The 27,813-nt window shown below is 44.4% G+C and overlaps 1 protein-coding gene across 3 annotated transcripts in view; it reads right to left on the bottom strand.

Annotated features, from left to right (window-relative positions):
- PIK3AP1 (phosphoinositide-3-kinase adaptor protein 1) overlaps positions 1 to 27,813 on the bottom strand; it is a 129,445-nt gene that overhangs the window by 74,617 nt on the left and 27,015 nt on the right. Inside the window, exon 1 of one of the 3 annotated variants that reach the window (XM_033187316.1) lies at positions 3,103 to 3,175. The exons of the other annotated variants lie outside the window; for them this stretch is intronic. The gene's annotated coding sequence lies outside the window, so the exon portion shown is untranslated. Of the gene's footprint in view, positions 1 to 3,102; positions 3,176 to 27,813 lie in introns of those variants that run through there. 3 annotated transcript variants of the gene reach the window in all.

Raw genomic sequence — 27,813 nt, 5'->3', positions numbered from 1 at the left:
TAAACATAAAGAATTAAAGATGTATGACTATAGAACATATAAGTAAAAAAAGTTAAATATGTCTATGCATATTTAAACAACATCAAAATCATTGATTAGTGGACACTAAAGCTTCGTAATATTTATTTCCTTTAAGGGGAATCTATACACTATTTGGGTCTGAAAAAAACTGTATGAATCTTAAATGTAATAAATATACGTATGCATTTGGGCCCACAACTAAGCTACATGGGGTAGCTCATGCTAGGTAAGAGCTGGTGACAGTCATTATTATTACTCATAATGATAATGATCAAAGTTCCCATTTGTTAAATATTATGGTGACTGCTCAATAGTCCTAATCTCATTTAATCCTCAAAACAACCCTGTAAGATAGGAATCAATGCTTACTCCCATTTTATAGATGAAAATACAGTGCCCAGAAGGAATGAAATTACTCAGCCAAGGTCAAGCAGGAGCACGGAGCAGAGGTAGGAATCCACTCCCCACCCCCGAGGTGCCACTGCCCTGCCTCCCTTCTACATGTGGCCCAGGGAAGTGGAAGGTGGTATCACTTCCTGGTCTGGCGTTGTGACTCCGCAGCTTATGAGACACAACCTGGGGCTTTTGCTGTCACTGATGCCCAAAGGTGCTGCCTTGTTCTGATCAATGCTGCCCTGGTTAGGTATGCTATGACCTGCCATTATGGCAGATGGGCACATTCCAAGGATGGGGTTTAAGTCAAAAAATATTTCATGCCAATTGAACCAGCCAGGGTCTTTCATGCCCTAGTGGCCTCCAACCCAAGGCTGCACTCTCCCATTTTCCAGCTGAGCTTTCACACCACAATGCTCACTGCCCCTTTTCACTACACAATATCTGGTACTCAGTTGGTGCTCTGGAAGGGGTGTGGAAAAGAATGATGTTTGCTGGTCTGGGAGAATATTTTTCAGGGGACACAAACTAACTACTCTTGTAAGGCAGTATTAAACCTTGAGAAATGCATAAATAATCATGGTTCTTAAAAACAACCAGAACTGCCCTTTTTTGAGCAGTTAAAATATGCTAGGAACTATGCAAAACACAACAGAAATGATTCCATTTTATCACAGCAACTTTGGTATCATTCTGCACATTTTACAGCCAAAATCTAAGTACACTGTCCAAGTCACCCAGTGTGTGCTGTCAGGCAACCTAACAATTGAACCAAACCCATGCTGTCATCCGTCTGCTAGGGTTTCCCATACCATGCGCCATGCACCCTGGTGAGACAGGGATGGTTCTAGAGTGTAGAGCATCAAGTTGGATGACAAAGAATTTTTTAAGGAAAAAAGAGTGTACAGCAAACATTCAAAAACACTGAATCACACATTAAGAAAGCAGTCCCCTTTCAAATATTTCAGTTCCACTTATATCAAAAAGAAAGACTTCAACCAGTAAAAGGATGCCTTCAACACCTCAGGGCCCTAAGCCCACAGGCTTCTGTAGGAATCTGTATACCATAGAATTTAATACCAATGTGTACTTTTTATTATCTATATTTTTATATCTACCTTCTATCTATATCAAGAGATACTGGTTTTTTCATGTAGAGTGGCAAAGTTTCCTTTTAAAATAAACTTACTTAGAAAATATGAATTGACTTAAAGAAAATATTAAGTCAATAGTACAACGAAAAAATTTTGGAAAGAGTGGTGATGGCTGTGCAATACTGTGAATATAATTAACGCCACTGAATTGTATACTTTAAATTGGTTAAAATGACAAATACTCTGTTACCTACATTTTACCACAATTTAAAAAAATTAATCTCATACACCAGTGATTGCTGAGTTGTACACTTAAAATGCGTGAATTGTGTGGTACACAAATTGAAGAAAATAGTAGCACTATGGTACAAACATAAGCCAAAAACAAGGTTGGTGGTTCTCAAATGACTGAAGTTTGGGAAAAGCTGCATTATGCTATTTTGCTTCCATTTTGTTAAACCAATTATTTTTTTTAATTTAAATAAGGTAAAGTCATGATGGGAAGGCAGGATGAAGGCCTGTAGCACAAACATGCTGAATTCTTTCTCCAAGTTTTAGATACAAGTAAAAAGAAAGTGAACAGAGAAGGACACTAAGGTGATAAATCTCAACTGAGAATTAAGAACTTGCCATCAATCTAGTCAAAAATGGAATTAAACAGAAACAGTCACTGGGGCCAGTCAGGGGAACCTGTGTGTCTCCGTGCTGGGACGAAGTAGGCGGGTATCGTGGTTCATGTCCAAGACTTCCAGTGTGGCTGATGAAAAAAACAATGAAGAAGATTCAAAGATTTCTTAGAAGGATGCAGACAAGCAACCCAGGTATTGGGGTTCACAGAAGAAAGGACTGTGTTCCCTCTGCATTTGTATTTTAAATTGAGGACTCAGATTTAACCACCACACGGGGCCAGGCGCAGTGGCTCACACCTGTAATCCCAGCACTTTGGGAGGCCAAGGCAGGCAGATCACTTGAGGTCAGGAGCTCCAAACCAGCTTGGCCAACATGGTGAAACCCCGCCTCTACTAAAAATGTACAAAAATTAGCCAGGCGTGGTGGCACATGCCTGTAATCCCAGCTACTCAGGAGGCTGAGACAGGAGAATTGCTTGAACCCGGGAAGTGGACGCTGCAGTGAGCTGAGATCACACCACTGCACTCCAGCCCTGGACGACAGAATGAGACTCCATCTCAAAAATAAAATAAAATAAAATTTAACCACCACACAAATGGGGTAGGAATATAGAGTTACCCAAGGTCTGGAGAAACTTCCAAAGGCTTTTCCACTCAGGATGAAATTTCTCATTTGTCATGATGTTCATTCATCCTACCTAAGCCACAATGATGAAATCATGAAACAGCTATTTTTCAAAGCCCTGAATAAAACGTTCCAAAACCTGAGCTTACTACGAAGTTTCCTAGTCACATAGCAAGTGTCTACCGAACATGTCTGCCACGTTCTAGCACTGGCCTGGATCCCACAGGGGAATTCCAGAAGTGTGTCCTGTACAAATGTGTACCTTAAGGTGCTTCCAATTGAATCGGGAAGATGAGGTCCCACATGAAAAAATAGAGAGGCCGGGCGCGGTGGCTCATACCTGTAATCCAAGCACTTTGGGAGGCTGAGTCGGGAGGATTGCTTGAGTTCAGGAGTTTGAGACCAGCCTGGGCAGCATTGTGAGACTCTCTCTCTACCAAAAATACAAAAAACTAGCTGGGCGTGGTGGTGTGTGCCTGTGGTCCCAGCTAATCATGAGGCGGAGGTTGCAGTGAGCTGAGATCACACCACTGCACTCCAGCCTGGGTGACAGAGCGAGACCCTGTCTCAAAAAAACAAAACAAAACAAAAAACAAACAAAAAAAAAACAGAATTATGTGATACCTTATCACCAGGCACCAACCTGTACAATGAGACTATAAATAGAACTAAATTAAATTAATGTTTCTAAGTGCTTAGAAAAGTGGGGCCAGATGCGGTGGCTCAGGCCTGTAATCCCAGCACTTTGGGAGGCTGAGGCGGGCGGATCATGAGGTCAGGAGTTCAAGACCAGCCTGGCCAATGGTAAAACCGCGTCTCTACTAAAAATACAAAAATTAGCCAGGCATGGTGGCACACGCCTGTAGTCCCAGCTACTCGGGAGGCTGAGGCGGGAGAATCACTTGAATCTGGGAGGTGGAGGTTGTAGTGAGCCGAGATTGCGTCACTGCACTCCAGCCTGGGTGACAGAGAGAGACTCCATCTCAAAAAAAAAAAAAAGAAGAAGAAGAAAGAAAGAAAAGAAAAAGAATAGGGCTTGCACATGAAAAATTCAGAAGTTGAGAAAAACTTCCTAAGAGATGAAGAAAGCAAGCTCCCCTCAGTCAAATAGCGTTGGGATGTTGAACTTACCCTTCTGTGAAAAAGGCGTGATATTTTCTATTTAAAGTAATAAAATAATTAATTGTTCATTTCCTTATCCCTTCAACAAATACTCATTATTTATCAACAGATAATAAATATGCAAAGCCTATCCCAGGCTCCTCAAGAAATGGAAGAGTGAGAAAATTTCTGTCCTCACTGGTACTGGAGAGAACACACAGAAGAGCTGGGAGGACTTTCCTGGCAGAGGAAAAGCGTGACTAAAGGCACAAAGGCATGAGAGCAAATGACGTGTCTGGGCCACAGGAAGCACCTTCTCTATGGGGGAAGGGCTATGGGAGAGGGGAAGGGAGTTTGGGTGTCTGAGAGGACCCTGAATCCTATGCAGGGTGTATATTGAAGACCTGTCAGCAAAAAAGCATTCAGGAGAAAAGGAAATTCTGTAAAATACAGATTGAAAATGCAGTTTCTTTTTCTTAAGTTGAAAACTGTCTTTGCTTTTTTTTGAAATAATTCCAGACATTCAGGCAGAAGATATCAGCTCTTTTGTAAAGGCTAGTCAAAATTGAGAACACGAGTAGGTGACCACCCATCCCACCCTGAGCAAGCGCTGCCTTCAGATCATAAAATAACACAAACGAGTGGCTAACAAAGTGTTACCAACATCCTGCTCGATCTGCTTTCAGGAACAAATAAGATGCTATAATTAACCAATGTCTGAAAATGTACCACAAGCATGGTTTACAGTATGCTTAGAAAATTATTCTGAAGTAGGCTATAAACATGTCTCCTGTTTACACTGCATTTATCTTGTTTGCACTGGCTATTAGCTCAGAAATTCAGCATCAAGGCTATTGTCATGTCCTTAGAAAGCACAAAAGGAAACCTCAGGCCCGGCCTTGTGTCCAAATTCCCAGTGTGTGGATCCCAGTGAAGGAGCCTTTGCTCTACTGCAAATATATGTGGGTTCACAGGGTGGGAGGTGAGAAGCTTGCAATGGTGGTACTCAAATCTTAAGTTTCAATACCCCCCACCTTCCCCTACCTTCCTGGCAAACATCAAGACTGCTTTTTCATTTCAGTCATCGCCACAGGTCTTTCTTCTCCTTTGCTCACCCACCTCGGTTATTGGGTATTGAATTTCCCGTCCAACTAACCCCTTTCACTTACAAAGCTCCCAACAGAGAGTGACAGGTATACCCAACCCATAAGTCACCAGCTACCCCCAAAGTCACATACAGTCATCAGACTGATGGTAAGGAGATCAGTGGAATGCCAAGTTCTTACCCACCAGATGTCTTACTGACACTAACGTCAGGGGAGGGAGGAGGTGACAATTATTTAGAGGTGTTAGTGTGAGTTAATTGAAGTGACATCAATCATCGTTCTCATCACCGTCATCATCATCATGACGCCAAAAAGATAAGGTAGAGTCCTACGGACAGTTTCCTAACTCAGACTTTAAATACAGTCATGGCCAGGCACGATGGCTCACGCCATCTCAACACTTTGGGAGGCCAAGGCAAGCAGATCGTTCAAGGCCAAGAGTTCGAGACTAGCCTGGGCAACATGGCAAAACTCTGTTGCTACAAAAAATACAAAATGTAGTTGGGCATGGTGCATACCTGTAGTCCCAGCTACTTGGGAGGCTGAAGTGGGAAGATCACCTGAGCCCAGGGAGGTCGAAGCTGCCGTGGCCCATGATTGTGCCACTGCACTCCAGCCTAGGAAACAAAGTGACACCCTGTCTCAAAAAAACAAAGAAAAGAAATACAGTCATGGTGGTCACACTGTCTCCCTGGAAACAAAGAGAAAGTTGTAGAAATGAAGAAGGAGGAATGAATCCACTTCTTCCACACTCCCATGCTGGCTTCCAGAGGCAGTTGGAGCTGCTCACTTTTGGAATGCAGGTGGGCTCACCCATCATATGCAATCAGTTTGCCATCCCAGTGTTCTGTGCCAGATGCAGGCTCCTAAGGCTGCCTGATTTCACTGCACATCAGTGAATTTGCAGCCCTGGGTGGAGGGTTCTGGGTCAAGGATCTACTGACATCAGCCCAAATAACTTCCAGCTCGCACAGACAAGGAACAGTATTTTCTTCATTCATCAGGTAATTCACCTGGCCCTCCTCAAGGTCCTTAAGGTTCAAGATCAAGGGAGCAGGACAGGAGGAGAGATGACCTCAGGCCTCTAAGACTTTTATCCAGCACTCCCCAACCTCTTAAATAAATAACTATTAGCTCTAAATGAGCTATTCAAAGTGCTCATTTCTTGTTGTTGTTTTTTTAAAGCAAAGGACTATAGCTTTTCCCTTCCCCTCCCCAACCCACCCTACCTGCTCTTCAGCTTGAACAAAAATAGCAAAACAGCTGAGGCTGCCATGACAACCAATGAAAGCACCGCAGTGCCCACCCTTGTCCACCGATGATAACACCTGCCTGTGGCTCTCCCAGTCCTCTCCCGGCTGGGGCTGGGGCCCTCTAACTTTCTTCCAAGTTCAACCTTCAGGAAGCTTTCCCAAATAGAGCTGCTCTATCCTTAACCAAGAAGCCAAGGGTCAGTTGGAGTTGTCTCAGCACCCAGTGCCTCTGAACTTTTTGATTTGTTCTCCTTTGTTCCTTTCAGTGTCTCCAGGCACATGTGACAGAGATGACTATCTCCATTTTGCAGATGGAAAAATAGAGGCATGGGCCATAAACTGACCAGCCCTAGGTCATAAGCTTCTGGTTTAATGGTAGAACTACATGTAGAATTCAAAGCTCCCAACTCCAGATCTGGTTAGCAGACGAACAGAAGGAACAGCCGCTGTCAGAAAACATGACCCAAAAGGGGAAAAGATTCTGCTAAGTGAGCTGCTTCCCCGCCACAGACTGACATTCCCTCAACCAGTCTCTGGGATTTAAACCTGGGAAGGGTTGGAGGAAAATCTGCTTCCCCACCATGGTAAATGGGCTGCACAAAACTCACCTCTATTCTGGATTCAGCGTCTTGGGCTGCATCTACCATGTACAGGCAACCAGAAGAGCACAGGAAAGCTTCCTTGGCAGGGTTTATCAGGATCCTTAGGGAGCACTATCCAACCTGCATCCCATCTCCACACCTGTGAGAAAGTGCTCCCCCCCAGACACCCAGGACTGGAGGCCTGCAGGCCCCCGTTTCCTCGTTCAGGAAACCCCAGTGTTGCTAACGAAGCAGGAGCTACCACAGCCCCCCTGAAAGGCTTCCTCTTTCTTCATCTCTTTCCGACACTTATAAATGTGCTTCCTCTCCCTATGTAAATTTTGTTCAAATGGCACAATGCAGGCTTGTCATGAGGCCATTAATAACTCACCTTTTCACAGGCTCTTCTTGGTTTCCTGGTTCGGGAATCAATTCTTACCTAGACAGACACTGATGTCTGGATTTACTGGTGTGAGGACGGACAAATGGGCTTTGTTTGGGGCAGGCCACATAAACGTGATTTATTTTCACTAAGTCAAGAACTGAGAAGCTGAAGGCAACTCTTGACAGTAACTAAGCTGAAGAAATTGAGAGTAAAATTTCTTCCCTTTTGTCTCTCTGCCACTCAGCGGTCAAAGTCCCAAAAAAGGCTGAAATGGTGTTTACTTTCCCCCACTAATGCTGACCCTTTGCATTCTGACCAGCTGAAATGATGGAACTGGCTGGTCAGTTTCACTTTCCACTTTCAGGAAGGATAACTTTCTGTTCTCGTCCCTCACAGTGAAATGCTGGTCTGGCTTTGTGGCTTGGTCAAGGCTGGGTGGAGGTGGGGGCGTGATGCTTCTTGGTGAAGGGCTTAAAGAAATATGAAACAAGATGGCATTCCAAATTCTGCATAAATACAGGCCAAAATTAAAACTCCTTTAACCCAGGAGTTGCTGGCCTTAGTAGTTCAATATTAAAATCAGGGCTATTAAGGCCAAGACTCTAAAGATATTCTACGGTATTTCCTGGCAACACAAATGCAGTTACTAACAGATTCTGGAAAAGCACATTCAGCTAAGCCACGGAAGACCTGGATTCAAGTCCTACCTCTGCCACTTCCTGGGTAATCTTGACATTTCTAAGCCTCAATTTCCTCTCCTTTAAGATGGGTTTATTTATGCCTGCCTGGTCTGTTGCACAAGCTTATTGGAATTAAGTGATCAACATGCAGAAGCCCTTTGAAAACTGAAAAGTGCAAGAGAAAGTTAAATCAATTAGTGTTGCTTATCTGTTGACCAAAATGTTCTTCTACTAGACTGTGATTTCTTTGCGAACAGATTCCCTGACATTCATTCATCTTTGTATCCCCAGGGCTTGGAATATAGTGAGAAATCGATAAATGCTTTTTGCATGAATGGATGAATTGATGAATGAGATAAGACCAACCACCTAAGTTACTAGCAGGGAAAGCAACACCTCAGGGAGGACCACTGTAAGGCTTTGTGCCTGGAGGCTTTTAGTGTGGAATCTGGAGAGAAACAGGAAACTGTCTAACCCTCTAATTTATGATACCAGACTAAACCAAGCTGCCCTGAAAATTCTGCATGGTACACTGTGTTAGTCCCAGTCTTCTGAGAAACAAAGGCTAAAATGAGATTAAACATACAAGGTTTTTTGTTTTGTTTTGTTTTTTGAGACAGAGTCTCACTCTGTCGCCCAGGCTGGAATGCAGTTGTGCGATCGCGGTTCACTGCAACCTCCACCGCCTGTGTTCAAGTGATTCTCCTGCCACAGCCTGCCTAGTAGCTGAGATTACAGGCATGTGTCACCACGCCTGGCTAATTTTTGTATTTTCAGTAGAGATGGGCTTTCGCCATGTTGACCAGGCTGGCCTCGAACCCCTGACCTTAGGTGATCTGCCTACCTCAGTCACCCAAAGTGCTAGGATTACAGGTGTGAGCCAGTGTGCCCGGCCATACAAGGATTTTGTCAGGGAAAGTGCCTGGGAAGGAAAATGGGGAGGGAGGGTGGGAAAATCTTGTAGCTGTCTGAGCCCGAATGAATAAGAGGGGGAAGGAAGGTTGGGTAGAAGCGTCCTAGACCACTGAGCGGGCTAAGGGAAGTTGTGCAAATCTGTCAGGGAGTCCTCAAACAGAAGTTAGGCATTGGAGAGTCTTGCATCTTCCAGAAATGGGTCTAGTATCCCTGCCATGCTCAGTTATTGGCTGGTAGCAGCCTGCAGGAAGCAAGGCCTTGGTTGAAAGCTATGATGGATTCAGAGGGTGGCACAGGAACCCTTGGTCAGTTCTACTCAAAGCAACTGGAGATCTGACAGGCATATTCTCATGGCCACCACATACATGGCAGTGCTTCAAAGCATGGAGTTTAGGGTCTATGTAAATGGACTGAGTCCCTGCTATTACTGGCTGGCTATCTTGGGCAAGTTACTTGATCTCCTAAAGCCTCATTTTTCTTATTTATAAAATAGAAATTATAATTCCTACCTCTCAGGACTGCTATTGTTGAACACTGTGTCTGCCACATAGTAAGTGCTCAATAAAAGGAAGCTGTCATTTCTCTGACTGTTAATATTAATAACAATAAGGCCGGGCGCGGTGGCTCAAGCCTGTAATCCCAGCACTTTGGGAGGCCGAGACGGGCGGATCACGAGGTCAGGAGATCGAGACCATCCTGGCGAACACGGTGAAACCCCGTCTCTACTAAAAAAATACAAAAAACTAGCAGGGCGAGGTGGTGGGCGCCTGTAGTCCCAGCTACTCGGGAGGCTGAGGCAGGAGAATGGCATGAACCTGGGAGGCGGAGCTTGCAGTGAGCTGAGATCCGGCCACTGCACTCCAGCCTGGGCGACAGAGCGAGACTCCATCTCAAAAAAAAAAAAAAAAAATTAATAACAATAAGAATAATAATTTATTATTCACAAAGTACTTCTATTAGCAGTTAGGGCCTAAGAACAGCCCCTACTGTTGCATACTTGTATTAGAATTGTACGAGGCCATCACAGGGAGGTGGGACATGGCCTAAAACCACAGTTTGGCAGTATCACACTTCAAACAACCAAACCAGTTTGCCTACAAATGAAAGGTCAGAGGGACTTTCCCAGTTTGGCTCTTTCCAGGAGGGGCTGCCAGGGTGGGTTGCATTGTGCCAGAATCTACCTTCAACCACAACTCCTCTCCTCTCTTCTGCTTGCCATGGTTCACTGGCAGTGTCCTCAGCCTGTCCCGTGCCAGCTGTGAAACCCGTCCGCCTCTGAAAGCAAGCATTATTGGGGAACCTTCACCCCAAGAACAGGATCATCCTCAGGCTCTGAGAGACAAGATTCTGCTATGTTGTATCCATTGGAAGCACCTATCTCAGGACTTGTTGCTAGTCTTTATCTGTGTGACCTTGCTTTTTTTTTTTTTTTTTTTTTTGACTTTGGCCAACTGATAGTGGTCACTGCTGGCTACTGTTGGTTGGTGGCCCTTACATCTTACTGGAGTCACAGAGCGTCCCCTCGTTGGGCTGGCTATGACCCGAGGTCATTACAGATTTCGTGGCCCCAGCTGAGCCAGCTCAGGCCTCTCCCAGCCTTGCTGATCCTCAGGTCTTCGTGACAGAAAAGACCAAGAATCAACAAGGAACTCCAGACACATGGAAGCCAGGCTCTTTCACCGCTGCCTCAGAGGCCGTTTTCCAACTCCCTTTTCCAAGAAGTTCACCAAAAACACACACAGGGATTTTCTGGGGCTTTTATTTATGTATTTTGTGTGTGTGTGGTTTTTTTTTTTTTTTTTGAAAGAATGACCTTCAGTTATTCCAACTGAAAGAGTCCAAATTAAACTTAAAAACATTGATTTTGTTTAATAATTAATAGCTTACAAAGCTGGTTAAGCTGTATCTTCCAGAATAATAATTTCCATTCCACAGGGACTTTTCTAGGGAGTTTTAAGTTTCCGTATTGGAGCTGGAATCTAACCCTTGAGCTGCTGATGTCAACCTGAGATTGGACAGCAGAGGACACAGAGTCAAGGACGGACTGAACCCTCCCAACCAACCCAAACTGGGCCTTCCCATCTGAGGAAAGAGGGGGTCATGCTGAGGTGGAGGGAAAGCCTCAGGGTAGGAGAACAGGCTGCCCACTCGTCATACAGCCTCCAGCAGGAGCACCGAGCCCATCTCTGAACACAGTTTGTTTTTCTCCACTGGTCCTCTGAGCCCGAGTGAGGAAGGGCTGGGCCCACCTGATGCCAGACATGGCCAGTGTTTGAGAGGGGGAACTGCCATCACCAGGCAGAAACACTGACTCAGCCCTCTTCTGCTCCTGTGACACATAAAAGTATTTGCAAACTCAGTAACTAGCCTCATCACACCACCTTCTTTTGCCTCTTGTTTACATTTACCCTTCCCACCAACTGAAAAACCAATCATGTTTGATTTCTTTGCAAATCCAAATTCTTTAAGAAATGATACCCTGAAGTAAAACCCAGCATTCTCACACCCATACCCCGAGGTCCATTGTCCAAAAACCCACCATTCACCACTTGGCCTTGGGTGAGCCACTTCCCCTGGCAGAGTCCAGTTGTCTTCCTCTGTATTAAGACAGGGTGAAAAATAACCATGTGATTTCTGAGGGTCTGTCCTGCCCCGATGCTCTTTGAGTCCACTGGCCTTGCTAACTATCTCATCACTAAGCACACGCACACACACAAAAGGCCTTTGACCTTCTGCAAACATTTATCTCCAACAAACCCAGTTTGGTCACGTGCAATACAAGACATGAAATGAGACAACACACTTTCTGGTTTGGAATCATAAGCGTGAGGACGAAACACGGTTTTCACTGTTCATTTATGTACAGTTATAGAAACCACTAGAAACCTAATCAACATTGGGATCAGGATCAAGAAGAATCTGTCCCAGGGGTTCTCATCTCCTTAGAGGGAGGTGAGAGTTTTTGCAAAGGTCTTGCCAGAGTGATGAATTAGAATGGAGAAATTGTGTAGCTTTTAGAAGCATAGCCAATATTATATTACAATTTTATTTATTTATTTATTTATTTATAGACACAAAGTCTTGTTTGCTTTGTTGCCAAAACTGGAGTGTAGTGGTGTGATCATAGCTCACTGCACCCTTGACCTCCTGGGCTCAAACGATCCTCCCACCTCAGCCTCCCGAGTAGCTAGGACTACAGGCAGGTGCCACCACACCCAGCTAATGTAAAAAAAAAAAAAAAAATGGTAGGCTGGGTGCAGTGGTTCGTGCTTGTAATCCCAGCACTTTAGGAGGCCGAGCTGGGCAGATCACCTGAGGTCAGGAGTTTGAGACCACCCTGGCCAAGATGATGAAACCCTGTCTCTACTGAAAATACAAAAAATTAGCTGGGCATGGCGGCATGCACCTGTAGTCCCAGCTACTAGGGAGGCTGAGGCAGGAGAATCACTTGAACCCAGGAGGCAGAGGTTGCAGTGAGTCGAGATCGTGCCATTGCACTCCAGCCTGGGTGACAGAGTGAGACTCTGTCTTAAAAAAAAAAGAAAAAAAAATTTGTAGAGGCAGGGTTTCTCCATGTTACCCAGGTACCCAGGTTGGTCTCGAACTCCTGGATTCCAGGGATCCTCCTGCTTTGATCTCCCAATGTGCTGGGATTATAGGCTTGAACCACTGCACCTGGCCTATACTATAATTAACATTTTTAACTGTTATTTTAATAATATGCACTATAGAAGGAGGGTGTAAGTCAAAAGGGAGTATGGGTTAAAACAGGTAGAAAATTCCTTCCCTGTGATCTTGCAACCTATGACCCACCTCTCCACCACTCCTCTCAGCCTCTGTGCCCACCGCCTCAACACCTTCCTCTTTTTCACTTTTCCTTCTCATGATACTGTAGTCCTTTGTTTGTCGTGTTTTGCCAACCCTGCAGTCACAATACAGTTTATTTCCTCTTTGTTCAGGTTCAGCAATCTTCCAAAAGTAGAGACACAGACCTCTGTAGGGCGAAGAGGAGAGTGGCCCACTAACACCAAGTAGGCAAGGAGCACCTGGAAGGTTCCCCTACACAAAAACCTCCCCCACCTCCACATTCAACTAATAAAAGCTTAATCTGTGTTATCACACTGAGGATGATGCAAATTCTCTGGGGAAGGTTCAGCTTCACAGACAGTCACACTTTAGTAAGAATTACTTTTGAATCTTAGATGATCAGAGTTTAAAAGAACCTGAAGAATCATTTAGTGCAAATTATACTCAAGGATTTTTTTAAATCATTGCCAACCTCTACTTGAATATTACAGTGACAAGAGCCCCCTTCTTCAGTCTACTCCACTGAGGTGCATTTTGAATTATTAATATCTGGGCTGGATGCAGTGGCTCCTGTCTGTAGTGACAGAACTTTGGGAGGCCGAGGTGTGTGGATCATTTAAGGTCAGGAGTTTGAGATGAGCCTGGCCAACATGGTGAAACCCCGCCTCTACTAAAAATACAAAAATTAGCCAGGTGTGGTGGTGGGTGCCTTTAATCCCAGCTACTCAGGAGGCTGAGGCAGGAGAATCTCTTGAACCTGGGAGGCGGAAGTTGCAGTGAGTCGAGATCTCGCCACTGCACTCCAGCCTGGTCGACAGAGCGAGACTCTGTCTCAAAAAAAAAAAAAAAAAAAAAAAAAAAAAAAAACCAACCACAAAAAAACAAATTACTAATATCTGTGAAAGCTCATCCTTATCTTTAGTCCAACCTTGCAGAATCTGTCAAGATAGTTCCCAATGCAAAATGCCTGAAACATTAAAGACATTTATCTCCCGGAATCCAAAGTTCAGCATTCAGGCAGGTTTGGGGTTGGTAAGTGTTCAGCCACAGCACCAAGGTCCCAGGTTCTTCCCATTTCTCTCTTCTATCATCATCAGCACAAACTTCATTCTCAAGCTGGTGGCAAGACGGCTGTGGCAGCCACAGGCTCACTTCACAACAAGGTCCAAAGGAAAAGAGAAAAATATTCCCACTAGCATGAAACAGAAACTCTTCCCTTCATTCTAACTGCTCCAATTTAGTTCACGTGAACAGTCACCGTCCCCAGGGGAGTGCCATGCAATCCCCGACTTTGTAATCACCCAGGGTGGAAAGGGTGATGGGACTCCCACTATCATGTCCACCCTTCCTGCCTTCCAGCAACCTCCACCTCAAATAGAGATCTCCCTCACCCAGCAACTCGGAACACAGCCTCAGTCCTTTCCAAAAAATGGTGCATAAATGATTCTAGGCTTCTTGGTTGTTCTTCTCTGGACATACTCTAGTCAGCCAGTTTCCTCCTAAAAAGGTGGCACCCAGAATGGAACACCATTCTTGGTAGAACATATTGAAATTATTCTAGGACAAAGGAGCTATTCTCTTATTAAGGTAGCTTAATACTATGATAGCTTTTAGTGGCCACATCATACTACTGACTTTTTTTTTTTTTTTTTTTTGAGACGGAGTCTCGCTCTGTCGCCCAGGCTGGAGTGCAGTGGCACGATCTCGGCTCACTGCAAGCTCCACCTCCCAGGTTTACGCCATTCTCCTGCCTCAGCCTCCCAAGTAGCTGGGACTACAGGCACCTGCCACCTCGCCCGACTAGTTTTTTTTTTCGTATTTTTTAGTAGAGATGGGATTTCACCGTGTTAGCCAGGATGGTCTCGATCTCCTGACCTCATGATCCACCCGTCTCGGCCTCCCAAAGTGCTGGGATTATAGGCTTGAGCCACCGCGCCCAGCCACTATTGATTTTTTTTTTAACTTTTAAATTCAGGGGTACATGTGCAGGTTTGTTATATAAGTAAACTGATGTTATGAGGGTTTATTGTACAGATTATTTTGTCACCCAGGTACTAAGCCTAGTACCCAACAGTTACTTTTTCTGATCCTCTCCCTCCTCCCACCCTTTGTTTTTAGGAATGCCCGGTGTCTGTTGCTCCCCTCTATGTATCCATGTGTTCTCATCATTTAGTTTCCAGTTATAAGTGAGAACATGCAGTATTTGGTTTTCTGTTCCTGTGTTAGTTTGCTAAGGACAATGGCCACCAGCTCCATCCATGTTCCTGTTAAGGACATGACCTCATTATTTTTTATTGCTGCATAATATTGCATAGTGTATATGTACCGTATTTTCTTTATCCAGTCTACCATTGGTGGGCATTTAGGTCTATGACTTTGCTATTCATATTATTGATTTCTTTTTAACAGGTAGTCAACTATAAATCCTGCAATTCACTCTCACGTGGTGATGCCATGTTGGATTTCTGCTGTGCTGCACTAGTTCAATTGCATCTATGGACCTAAAAGCAGAACTCAGGATTATCATATTGAACTAGATCAAGACAATGTTGAGTAATGATTCAGTCACTCAGTGTAAAATCTACCCAGTCACCTACAAGTGTTATCCATCAGTAAATCTGTATTTATTTGCTAGGGCTGCCATAACAAAACACCACAGACTGTGTGGCTTAAACAATAGAAATTTACTTTCCCACAATTCTAGAGGCCACAAGTCCAAGATCAAGGTGTCCGCAGGGTTGTTTTTTCCTCAGGCCTCCCTGCTTGGTTGCAGATGGCTGGCTTCTCACTCTGTCCTCCATAATCTCTCTTCCGTGTGTGCATACATCTGTGTCCTAATCCCCTCTCCTTCTAAAGACACCAGTCATATTGGATAAGGACCCATCTATATGACCTCATTTTACCTTAATTACCTTTTTAAAAACCCTATCTCCAAATCCAGTCAGGTTCTGAGGTACGAAGGGTTAGGACTTCCAAATATGAATATAAGGTAGACATACTTCATCCCATAACAAATGTGATGTCTGACTTCTGTGTATGCCTCAAAATCAGTGAATAACTGGCCACGAAACCTAAGACCAGGGCTCTCCTCTAGACACTCCCTCAAGGACGACCATTAATCCAATTATTTTCTCACGTTATACTGAGATTAGTCTCTCTGGAGAGCAGATTTCAGGTAGGTTTGGGAGAGTGTTGAAGAGAAAGATCATTCTGGAAACTTAAGCCCAAAAGGGGGCTCTAGTAGGGTGTTTCCACACTCAGAGTAGGTGACTCTGAATATGAAGGCGCTGAACTGGGGGCTGCTGCGCAGGAGATGAGTCATAATGGAGAAGGGTAAGGGAAGAAGAGCTGGAAGGTTATCAGAAGGCAAATTTGATGACTTCCCAATTTTACTTAGGACATGGGTAGCAGCAACTGCATCTGGAACACTTTTAAAATTATGCTGAGTGCCGGTATCACAGAGAGAATATGCCTGTATGCAATTACCCAGGAGGGCAGTGATGACCACATTTTGCTCAGGGACTTAAGGATCCAGGTTTCTATAGATGTGGTTAATGAAAAGTAATTGGTATACTTCTCACTCTTATGGTCTTTAAAAAATATGCATACAGGCCGGGCACGGTGGCTCAAGCCTGTAATCCCAGCACTTTGGGAGGCCGAGACAGGCAGATCACGAGGTCAGGAGATCGAGACCATCCTGGCTAACACAGTGAAACCCCGTCTCTACTAAAAAATACAAAAATCTAGCCGGGCGAGGTGGCGGGCGCCTGTAGTCCCAGCTACTCGGGAGGCTGAGGCAAGAGAATGGCGTAAACCTGGGAGGCGGAGCTTGCAGTGAGCTGAGATCCGGCCACTGCACTCCCGCCTGGGCAACAGAGCGAGACTCCGTATCAAAAAAAAAAAAAATGCATACATAAATATATATATGTATACAGAGAGAGAAAAAGAGAGAGAGAAACAAGGGGGGGGTGCACTATTAGAGCAACTACACACAAATACTAGAGAATGAAGTAGCTAGCACTACAGAATAAGATTTCAATAAACAAACACCTGTTCATAGATCAGTTACTCCTGATCCTTAAGTGTCCCTTCTTAGATTAAATGGCTTAACTTAAGAGGCAAAGCCTGCTCTCCAGGTCGATTTACAATTCTAACGATTGAAGCTTTAGGGTAACTCGATGTTATAACTCCTCTGCTGATTTTTTTTTTCTTTCCTTCTTGCTGGGAAGAGCAGGTACTCAAAGGATGGAAATCGTGACTGGAGGGTATCAAGATGGCTGAGTCCAGCTCCTGCATCTGATGCTTGCAGCTCCTTTCCCACATGCCAAATGCCTGCTTCAAACCAGTGACACTGGCCCATGGGAGTTCACCTTTGCAAGAGCTGCCTTCTCTCCAAGGAAGCTTTCCTTTCTTCCGTTTCCTCCAGGAAGAAATCAAGGGAAAAGAGAAGCACCTTTCTTCCTTCCCTGCTCTAATTTGTACCGTCTCCCCATGAAGAGATAAGCCTGTGCCGACTGATACCTGGGTGTGGAGCGAGCTGCATGTGACCTCGCCATTCTTTTTTCTTTTCGCCCCATTAATAAATGCTTTTTAGCCACTTCACCAACTGACCCCAAGCTTCACCTCTGGTCTCTAATCAAAACCTTAACAGGGTTTTCCATAAACTGAAATTTACATTCAATCATCACCATAGCAACCATCACACAGAATTAGATACAACTTTTCCATCTCTGATGTAATCTACTTTTTTTTTTAAAAGAGCTGCTTTCCTCTTCAATTGCAAATCCAAGCTATTCAGAAGATAACCATTAAAAATCTATTTTGAAAAAACTACATTTAAACAGACTGTAGCAAGGTTCTTAAAACAGGTATTTGAAGTGGTTTCTAGACACTTAGCAACATACACTTATTCCCCCTCATGGTGGCCATCATTGCACAAGTCTTCAGGATTTGGTCCAGTGTTTAGAACTGAACAACGCTTCTGTCAAAACTGTCACAACCAGAACTTAAAAGGTGCCCTGAGATAACAACTGCAAGCCAGGGCACACAATTCTGTTAATTTCTAAAGGATGTCTGCATCATGTCTAAAATGAAACAAATAAAACAAGGCTGGAATGTTCACTGTGTAACTGGCGAATCCCCCACAATTTCTGGAATTCACCTCATCATCCAAGAGGAATTATTCAATTGCTGAAGTGGCCTAAGACTACGTGAGAATAGGCAACTGTAAGGAGAGTACGCCACAGATAAACAGCTAAATCCTCATCCAAGAAGTCTAAATGCTTCCCATTCTACGAGTACAATGCTGTAAGAGAGGCTTTGAATATTCAGAGATGTCGGAAAAATGTACTGACCAAAAAAATCTACTTATGACACTAATCCCACTAACAAATTAATGAACACCCACGCATCTCATCACTCCTATACATCTCATTCCCTTGCTACTTACAATCCCAGAAACTGGGCAATTCAGTTGTATTGAAAGTTGAGATAATAAAATCAAGTCATTTTCCACAAGCCAAATCATTTCATCCTATGTATTTACAGCCGAACTGTGATGTAGTGATAGTCCATTCATTTAATTCATTCATCAACCATTTATTGAGCACTAGATGCTACCATGTGCTGAGAGCTGCATTTAATAAAGATAAGTGATACATCATCCAAGACCTCATTACTTTTCTAATTCATAGGATGGCAGATGTTTTATGCCCAAATGTCAGGGAAATTGTAACCCACTTCCTCTGAATAAACATTCAAGATTGTGTCTATATATAGGAAGTAATGCTGGTCACATGGCTGTGCTACTCATTTTAATAACTGCAGTCTGGACACTTGAATTAGACTGATGGCTAATAGTCTACCACTTTTATTATTAAAGACCTGGTAGGCCTCACCACAGGACATTTACTTTGAGATTTCTGAAAACACCCTAAGTTCCAGTGCCACTCTGCCACTTAGGAGACAGGGCTGAATTCCACCCCAAATGACAAAAAAAGCTCCCCTAAATGCTCCTAACAGTTAGGCATTGTGTAGAGCAAAGAGAAGCCATTCCTAAAGCTTCTCAGCCATTCTTTTTTATTAAAGACCACTGGCATAGCTAGTTAGGCAATGTGAGCAAGGCGGGGGTTATTTCCAAATAGTTGCCAAAGCATCTTACATGCCCAGAAGTGAGAAGACTTGCATATTAAGTGGGATAATATATACAAGAAAAACGTTAGCCCAGGAATGGGATGCTGGTTTCCTCCTGGGTGCCAACTCTAGTGGAATGGCAGTGGATGGCCTCCCCTGAGCGAGGCTTGTGCTGAGACCAAGGCCCAGCTCAGTGAGACAAGATGCCTTGATTCACCAAAAGTCTGATCTGGGAGCAGACAGGCTGTGCTGTACAACGTGTTTCACTGTCCAAGGCAGCCTGGACCATGCTGCAGGGGGAGAGGCAGACCTATGCCACTGAGTTACTGGAGAGACTTTGCAGAAATAATCAGAAAGAACATCCCAGTGCATTCAAAGACCAATGAACCTGTGCTGGCAATCTTAAGAAAAACTTTGAGGTGCAATTGGCAGAACTTAAGACAGAATGGGCACCTTCCAAATCGTTGGAAAGGATAAGAGCCAACCAAACATATTCCATATTGAAATTTTTTAAAAACTTCACCAAGAACTCATCAACAATGGAAAACCTAAATAAGATCACAGAAATTAAAGATCAGAGCAGTTGAGGCAGCACTCTCTGATAGATACGCCATGTTGCCAATTAACAAGACAAGCTGAAGATAAGGATAAAATCCTTTTGTAAGAGTTGAACCAATACATGCATTGCAACCATCACCAGATTCTCGGTTTTTCGTTTGTGTTTGCTTTTTTTTAAAGATCAGTAGGAAGATCATGGCTGGGCGCGGTGGTTCACGCCTGTAATAACAGCACTTTGGGAGGCAGAGGCGGGTGGATCACGAGGTTAGGAGATTGAGACCATCCTGGCTAACACAGTGAAACTCCGTCTCTACTAAAAATGCAAAAAATTAGCCTGGTGTGGTGGTGGGCGCCTGTAGTCCCAGCTACTCGGGAGGCGGAGGCAGGAGAGTGGCGTGAGCCCAGGAGGTGGAGCTGAGCCGAGATTGGGCCACTGCACTCCAGCCTGGGTGACAGAGTGAGACTCTGCCTCAAAAAAAAAAAAAAAAAAAGATCAGTAGGAAGATCACAATCTCCCCAACACGGCCTCCTAGCAATGATGCAGATGTGTGGCTTTTGTGGTAGAAGGAAGCAAAGAATGCTTTGGGTATCTTCTGTAAACTTACTGCTTTTGAAAAATATAAATAAATATATCTACAAAAGCCACAAAATTCACTTGTGAGTTATTTATGTTATGATTTTCTTTTTTAGAGTTCCTTAGATAACCAGTGTCAAATCTAAAATGATTCTTGCATGGTTTGGGAGTGGTCATTTCAGTGGTCACAAACCCACCGCTGGTGTGAAATAGGCAAAGAGAGAGTACCTCCAAATCTCCCCCATCCTGGGACTTCATTGTTCAGGTCCACAAAGCTGGGAGGAGCAGAGGTAGCCAGGCTGTGGTTGGGCAAGAAAGGACGCAAACCATCTTCAACTGCCCACAGCCCCTGGAGCCATAGCTGGGCTGGTAGCCAATGCTAATGAAATAGCAGACAGGAGCCCTGGTTGAGGAAGGTGGTGACAAGGAAAGAGGGGAGATGTGTCTCCATTCACCATCTCAGTTACATCTCCCACAGCCCTGCGAGGTGGGCATTTTCAGTGCATTTTACCCATAACTGAAATGAAGCCTATGACTACCGCCAGTATTAGAGTTCTGGCCCGCCCTGGTCTGAATCTTAGACTTGCAGCTTTGACCAACTGAGTTCCTTCATATTCAGGGTCCATGTCTGCAAGTCCTGATCCGATGCAGCAGTAGGGAACTAAAGAGTTAATTCTGACAACACAGGGCAGAGCATGGAGGCGTCTGCAGGGATGACATGTGTGCCCATCCCTGCTGAGTAGTAAGTCCCAAATGCTGAAACTAGCCACCGACAGACTAACGCCCACGCACTAGCTGAGCTCCTGAGACCCTGGACAGCAGGGCCTGTCTTTGCTACAGAATCTGTAATCCCTCTGCCACGTCCCATATAGCACCAACTCCTCACTAAATTCATGGAGTGGGTGTTTAATAAATACATATTAATGGGAGGGCAGCAGAAGCACCTGAAGCAAATATGAAACTGCCCCATTTGACGCTTTATTTAGATCATGAGTGTTCTGAAAGCATTTTTTTCCTTCACAATTCAGGATGTAGGCAGTCAATGCATATTTGTGTCAGATAATGACTGTCACCCTAACAAGAGAGTAATTTAATCACTCTGTTCCAAAGCTGCTTCAGCGGAGAACTAACTAAAATATCTGTGCTCCAAGGCCTCAACCCAACAGCCAACCAACTAAACAGCATTTACTAAGATCTCTGAGAGCCCACACTGTGCTAAGCACAAGGAAAATCCCACAGAATAATAATATGTGGGAACTGCTCCTACTGGACTTACACGCTCTAGCTCAGGAACCAAACTGGAATTCAGGAGATGATTCAATAAATGAGTGTTACCTGTGGGTGTCCCACAAATGAACTCCACAGGAGTCCAGAGCAAAGAGAAACCACAGGTAACAGAATTTGAGTTGGACGGGCTTGGGTGGTAGGATAAAGGAGAGAGACAAAAAAGATACAGATTTTCCCCCAGGCTCTTCAGGACATAACAGCATTTCACAGTATCCACAAGAGCACCCGTAGCTTTCATGATATTCACCTAGTCAGCCCTCAGCATTGTGTGGCTGCTTGACTAGGACTACTTTATGCCCCAACCATCCTCTATTAAATACCAGAGACAGAACTGTCAGGTTCCTGCAGACTGCATATGCAGCTGTGCATCATACCTCTTCCACTCAACATTTGGAATGCAAACCCAAACCAACTTGGTTCATTAACATTTGCAGCAAAAATATGTAAAATTTCAACATGGATCCCACATGGGCCTGCTCTGCCCTGTGAAGGGCAGGATGGATGGAGGCGGGTGTGACCAGGCCCTGCCTTTGAAAGCCACTGCCTTGAACACTCCTTTTTCCCTCTGCGGTTTAGAAACTGATCTCTTGATCTCTATTAGATGACTCTGATGAAGATCTCCTCCTTTCAAGGATGAATTGGAACCTTCTTTGATTTTGCATCCCTAGCACAGAGCCTGGTCCATGGTGGGTGTTTGATAAATAGTGAATTAAGGGACCCATCCATTTGTCCAGGCCCACCCCGTGAATGCCAATCTCACACTTCCAAATGTCCACTCTGCAGTGACTTTGGGTTGTGTCACCACTACCAGATCAGCACTCCTGAGAGTGAATGCCCAACCCTCCTCCAAAATTAGCTGCCCCTGTAGACTGTCATTTCTCTCAGTGGCATCATTCTTCCAGTCACCACGCTCAAAATCTTATCTTCTTGTCCCGCTTTCTCTATTTTTCCCATTGAATTTCCCACCTAAATCTCATACACATAACTCTTGCTTTCTAATTCCGAGGCCACCATTCGTTGAGGTCCTAACCAACCTCATGTCTGCATTAAAGACCTTGTGCACTAACTTCCTCCACAACTCAGGGAAGCATGTAAACACTAGACCCACCCTTCCTTCCCTTCCTGCTCTATGGAACCCACCACCACTCATCCTTCCTCCTCATGAAATGCACATGGAGCCTGCCCATCCCTCTCTGCCATCAGCCCTGTCCCTGCTGTATCCTAAGGCCTGAACCTGGAGTGGCATCTGGGTAGGCAACGGTTGGGAAGCTAGTTAGGGTGACTTATTCACAGAGCTGGTTTGGAACAAATCTGATGGGGAGGCAGGAAGGGGTGGGGGGTAGGAAATTTCCCTTGAAGAAGCCTTGGCAGCGTAAGCACACTCTTCTTCGTCAACATTATGTTTCTATGCCGGGGGGCTATTGCAGATTTAGGGGCAAACAACTCACCCACCCGCCCTTGCACACCTCATGGCATTTTCACTGTTGATTCAACAGGCACTTCAGGGCCTTTTGCTCCTCCCAGCCAATGTCATTCCCCACCCAGGCTGAAGATGAGGCCTTGCAAAAACACACCACCTGAGCCCTCTATAGTTCATAAACAGTGCCAGTAAAGGGGGTTGGTGATAAGAATCAAAGGGCAAGGATAAGATGTCACAGGAACTCAGCACTTGATACTATCTCAATAAAATACGAGCCCATGGAAATGTACTATGATACATTCCTCAGAAAATCTGTTTATACCATGGCTTTCATTTCTCTCTAAAATTAATTTTCTAATTAAAACATAAAAATTACATATATTTATCATGTACTCCACAATGTTTAAAAATATGCACACATTAGGCTGGGCGCGGTGGTTCACGCCTATAATCCTAGCAGTTTGGTAGCCCGAGGCGGGTGGATCACTTGAGGTCAGGAGTTGGAGACCAGCCTGGCCAACATGGTGAAACCCCATCTCTACTAAACATAAAAACATCAGCTGGTGTTGTGGCACATGCCTGTAGTCCCAGCTACTTAGGAGGCTGAGGCGGGAGAATCACTTGAACCCAGGAGGCAGAGGGTGCAGTGAGCTGAGATCATGCCACTGCACTCCAGCCTGGGTGACAGAGCAAGACTCTGTCTCAAAAAAAAGAAAAAGAAAAAAGAAAGAAAGAAGAGAAAATATGCATGCATTGTAAAGTGGCTAGATTAATTAACATACACATTACCCCACCCCGCCCCCGCAATCTTTTACACAGGTAGGATCTAGATGTGCTTATCTCTCCATCCAACTGACTCAAGAACGAGGGACAGCCCTTTAACTGGGACATTTCCATAGTTTCCCCAAATGCCATTTTGGTCATATTGCTGTCCCAGGCAACAGAAGGCTCTCTGAGATAAGATGGGTAAGGCTCTTACCACATCCTGATGTTGAAGGTTCTTCTTTCACTGACTCAATATGACCTTCATAATTATTTTTCCCCACTATCCCACTCAGGTCACTTCTCAGCCCAAATGTAAATGCATCCTGTGCTTTCCTCTCCCTGTGCCTTGCGCATGGAGTTCCCTTGTCCTGGGATGTCTCTCCCTTTCATCCTTACCGATGCCTCTTAAAATCCAACCATTTCTTTCAGTGCCATCCTCTCCATGAAGTTTCAACTGTCCACTCCATTGAAAGCTCTTTCTTATTTTGCAGATTCTACGTACATGCCAGTCCCACAGCAGGCAACTTCCACGCTTAGCAACTGAACTCACCCACTGAGTTCTCCGTCCTCCCTCTACCCCACAATCATGCACCATGTCCTGCTGGTCCTGTCTGCTTTTTACTCCTCCAAAGTGTTCCTCCTTCTCCTTTCCCACTGGCCCTGCTCAGCTCAGGCCTACAGCACCTCTCCCCTGAAAGAATGCAGCAGCCCCCTGCCCAGGCTCCAGCCTCCAGCCCTGCCCGACACGGCCATTCTGGTGTCAATGTTCTCCCTTAAATTTAGTAGAATTCTGTTCTCTGTTATTACTGTCCAGGAATCCTAATCTGCCCTCCAGGGCATCTTCAGACAACACTGTTCTTATTTCCGCATAAGAGTCCTTCACATGTTTGAAGATAATTATCATGTATCTCCTTGGTGTTTTCTTCTTTAGGAAGACAGCAAAGTATAGAGGATGAAACTCTTGAGTTCAGTGTTGGAGGCCTGGGACTTTTGATTTTAACCAGTTGAGTATCCTTGGGCAGGTCATTTGACAATGCTGAGCCTCTGTGCCTCAGTTCCACCCCACCCCAAGTCTCGCTCTGTCACCTAGGCTGGAGAGAAGTGCAGTGGTGCAATCACAGCTCACGGTAGCCTTGACTTCCTGGGCTCAAGTAATCCTCCCACTTCAGCCTCCTGAGTAGCTGGGACTATAGGTGTGCACCACTATGCCCAGCTAATTTTTTATTTTTTTGTAGAGATGGGATCTGACTCTGTTTCCCTGGCTAGTCTTAGACTCCTGGGCTCAAACGATTCACCTTGGCTCCCAAAGTGCTGGGATTATAGGTCCTGGGATTGTGCCCAGCCCAAAAGTACATACACTCCCAGTTCTTTCCTCTAGTCCTCAGGCCCAGGCACGTTTACAGATTGCTCACCTTCACATTGCTTGATAAGAACAGCAAACTCCTTTTGGGAAAATCTTGACCCCTCCACATTCACCAAGTAGTGTGAATGGCAGCTGCCAAGTTTTTAGAAAGCCCACACTCCAGGCTACCAGAGTGGACCAATCATAGTCCTCTAAACTCCTGGCCACAGTTAATCAGCCTAGAGTAAGGCACCTGATCAATTAGATCCTACCCTGAGATTTTTAAATTTGGGGCCAGAGAGAATAAATACTGGTTCCTCCTTAGGGGTGGAGTTGGAAGATGTGAGGTATGGAAGCTCCTAGGGGCTGTAATTCTTCTTGGAGATGACTCATCAGAGAGAATGATGCCAATATTCGGAGACACAGAAATGAGAAGTGGAGAGGTAACCCCATGGAGTTCAAGTCCTTGGCTCCAGGTATCTCTGAGGCCTAACTGCACCCCTTCCTTGCCCATAGCTTGCTTAATTCCTCTTTTTCCCAGATTGGAGTCCCCTCCTTCCAAGCAAACAAGCGCAAAGCAATACATTAACCTTTCAAAGCAGGCCTCACATGGAGATAGCTGTGGCTTGTCTGTACCTCCCGCAAACCCTCAAACTAACTCCCTACTCTCCCCACCTCCCGCAAACAGCTACTGCAGATGCGTAAATGGAGTTTGTGTATAATACAAGAAAGCATGCTATATCTTACTGTATGGCCACTGCTCCCAAGGGAAATTCAAGATGCATCTTAGAGCAATTGTGCCCCTCGCTGATTCATACTGAGCATGTGGTCACCTCAGAACATGAGCTCTTTTTCATGTGAACTGTGGAAGCCAAGCCCTTCCCTTTGCCATGCTATGACTGTAGAGTTGGGTTTTATTTTTATTTTTTTCTTGGAGCGGGGAGGTGGTGGGCAAGGCTTGGGACCTAATTGCAACAATTCAACACTTAACTTAGTCAAATGTTATACGTTGGACTGGGGCCAGTGTTCCAGCTCATCAAGATTGTTTTAACTCAGGATTCCATCACTGATGGCAGAATTTCCCAACTGGTCTACCAAATAGAATGAATTATAGATGTGCCAGGATATTCATTCCTTTCATTCTTTGCTTGGTGAAGTGAAGCTTAGGACACTTAACCCATGTTAGTGGCTCCTAACTCTTATCATTTTCTGAGTATTCCTATTTCAAGTTCCCATAGTTATGGTAACATTGGGAAGGTAAATGTTTTATAACATAAAATTATTTACTAACAAAAAAACGCTCATTTATGAAATCAGTCCCTACTTAAACATCTCTGCTTGCTTAGTCTTGGTGCATATTTTCATCCATCAAGTCATACTCTGGTTTCTTAGTCTCTCCCAGATTTATGATTTCTCCACAATAAACTATGAATGCAATGTGATTTGGTTTTACAGGGTAATTCTAGATTTTGCAAAACAGAAATTTTTTGAAGTTGATGAAAGTGATGTTGGAAAACTGTATCACAAGTAAAGCTGCTGACAGTTGGAGAGGTTACCTTCTGGACAGAAGAAAACCGATAGAGATGCTTTCCAATAATCAAAATCGAATAAAATTACATGGTGGTTAAGAGGAGGCCTTAAGAAAATTGTAAAAGTCAAATGTATTGTGAATCATATTTCAATACTGCTGTTTTAAAAAGCCAAATGTGAACTAAGAAATGTTATGTTGTGGCTGGGCACAGTGGCTCACACATGTAATCCCAGCGCCTTGGGAGGCCAAGGCAGGTGGATCACAAGGTCAGGAGATAGAGACCATCCTGGCCAACATGGTGAAACCCCATCTCTACTGAAAACACAAAAGTTAGCTGGGTGTGGTGGTGCATGCCTGTAATCCCAGCTACTTGGGAGGCTGAGTCAGCAGAATCGCTTGAATCAGGGAGTCAGAGGTTGTAGTGAGCCGAGATCACGCCACTGCACTCCAGCTAACTCCAACAGAGCAAGATTCCATCTCAGAAAAAATAAGAAATGTTAAGAAATGTTATATTGTTCTAGCACAAAATTATCTCATAAAAATGTACTCAACCCCTCCTGTACAAAACCTAACAATTGATTTAGTCCTTGTGGGGTTTTAGAATTAGCCTGTAAAAAGGGTATAGTGCAGTGGTAAAGCATTTGACTGCAGAATTAGCCTACAGTTGAAATTATAATCAAAACTGTGTTAATATAATAAATAAATTTATTTTCTTAATGTTTAGTTTTGTTTTTCAAAATAAAAGTCCCAATCAAAAATTTATTTTTGTATTTACTATTAAATTTTGACCCAGGCTTGATGGTATCCACCTTGAGTGAGCTTTTCCCAGGATCAGTTGTCATTAGATTATGAGGGCTTCCTAAACCTGCCTTGTTGCCATTCCTGCCATTGTTGCAGCTTTCATCCATTGCTCCTTACCCTGTCTACTGTAGAAACATAGAAAAGGCCCTGCCCTCTGCTCTTCCATGTGACAGGCCTTCAAAACTCTAATGATAGTTCTCATGGCTCCAGTAAAACTTATTTTCTTTACAACAAGTTCACTTCCTTCAACTATTTGTCATCTGACAGAATTTGAAATTCTCACATTCATTCTATTCAGTCATTCAACAATGTATTGAGGGCCTGCCATGTCAAGTACTGCTCTAGGCCCCAGGAACACAGCAGTGAGCAATCCCCCCAACTTCCCATCCCACCCTGCTCTTCTGAGGGAGGCTTCCAATCTGTTAAGGGGACAATAAAAAACATGAGTGAATAAATGAATGAATGGATGGATGGACGGACAGACAGATGGACAGACGGATGGATGGATAATTGGACGGATAGATGGAAAGGTGAATAGTTGGATAGATAGATGAGTGGCTGGATGGATGGATGGATGAATGGATGGATGGATGGCTGGATGGACGGATGGATGGATGATTTGCGTGTGCACTCCTCGGTCAGCCTGCCACTGAAATGTCGAATACTTCTCCAGATAAGCTGACAAAAGCAGGGTAGAAGAAGAGCTTCTTCACTGATGCCAATACTTCTGTTCATAAACCTTCACGTAACACTTTCTTGGAAGCGACATTGCTCTGTTGACTCATGTCTTCAACTAAAGCCACCAGATCTTAC

Source organism: Trachypithecus francoisi, unplaced genomic scaffold (assembly GCF_009764315.1).
Source record: "Trachypithecus francoisi isolate TF-2019V2 unplaced genomic scaffold, Tfra_2.0 Contig01579, whole genome shotgun sequence".
NCBI lineage: Eukaryota > Metazoa > Chordata > Mammalia > Primates > Cercopithecidae > Trachypithecus > Trachypithecus francoisi.
Note: the sequence above shows the minus strand (reverse complement) of the source record. Positions and strands in the feature narration are given on the sequence as shown.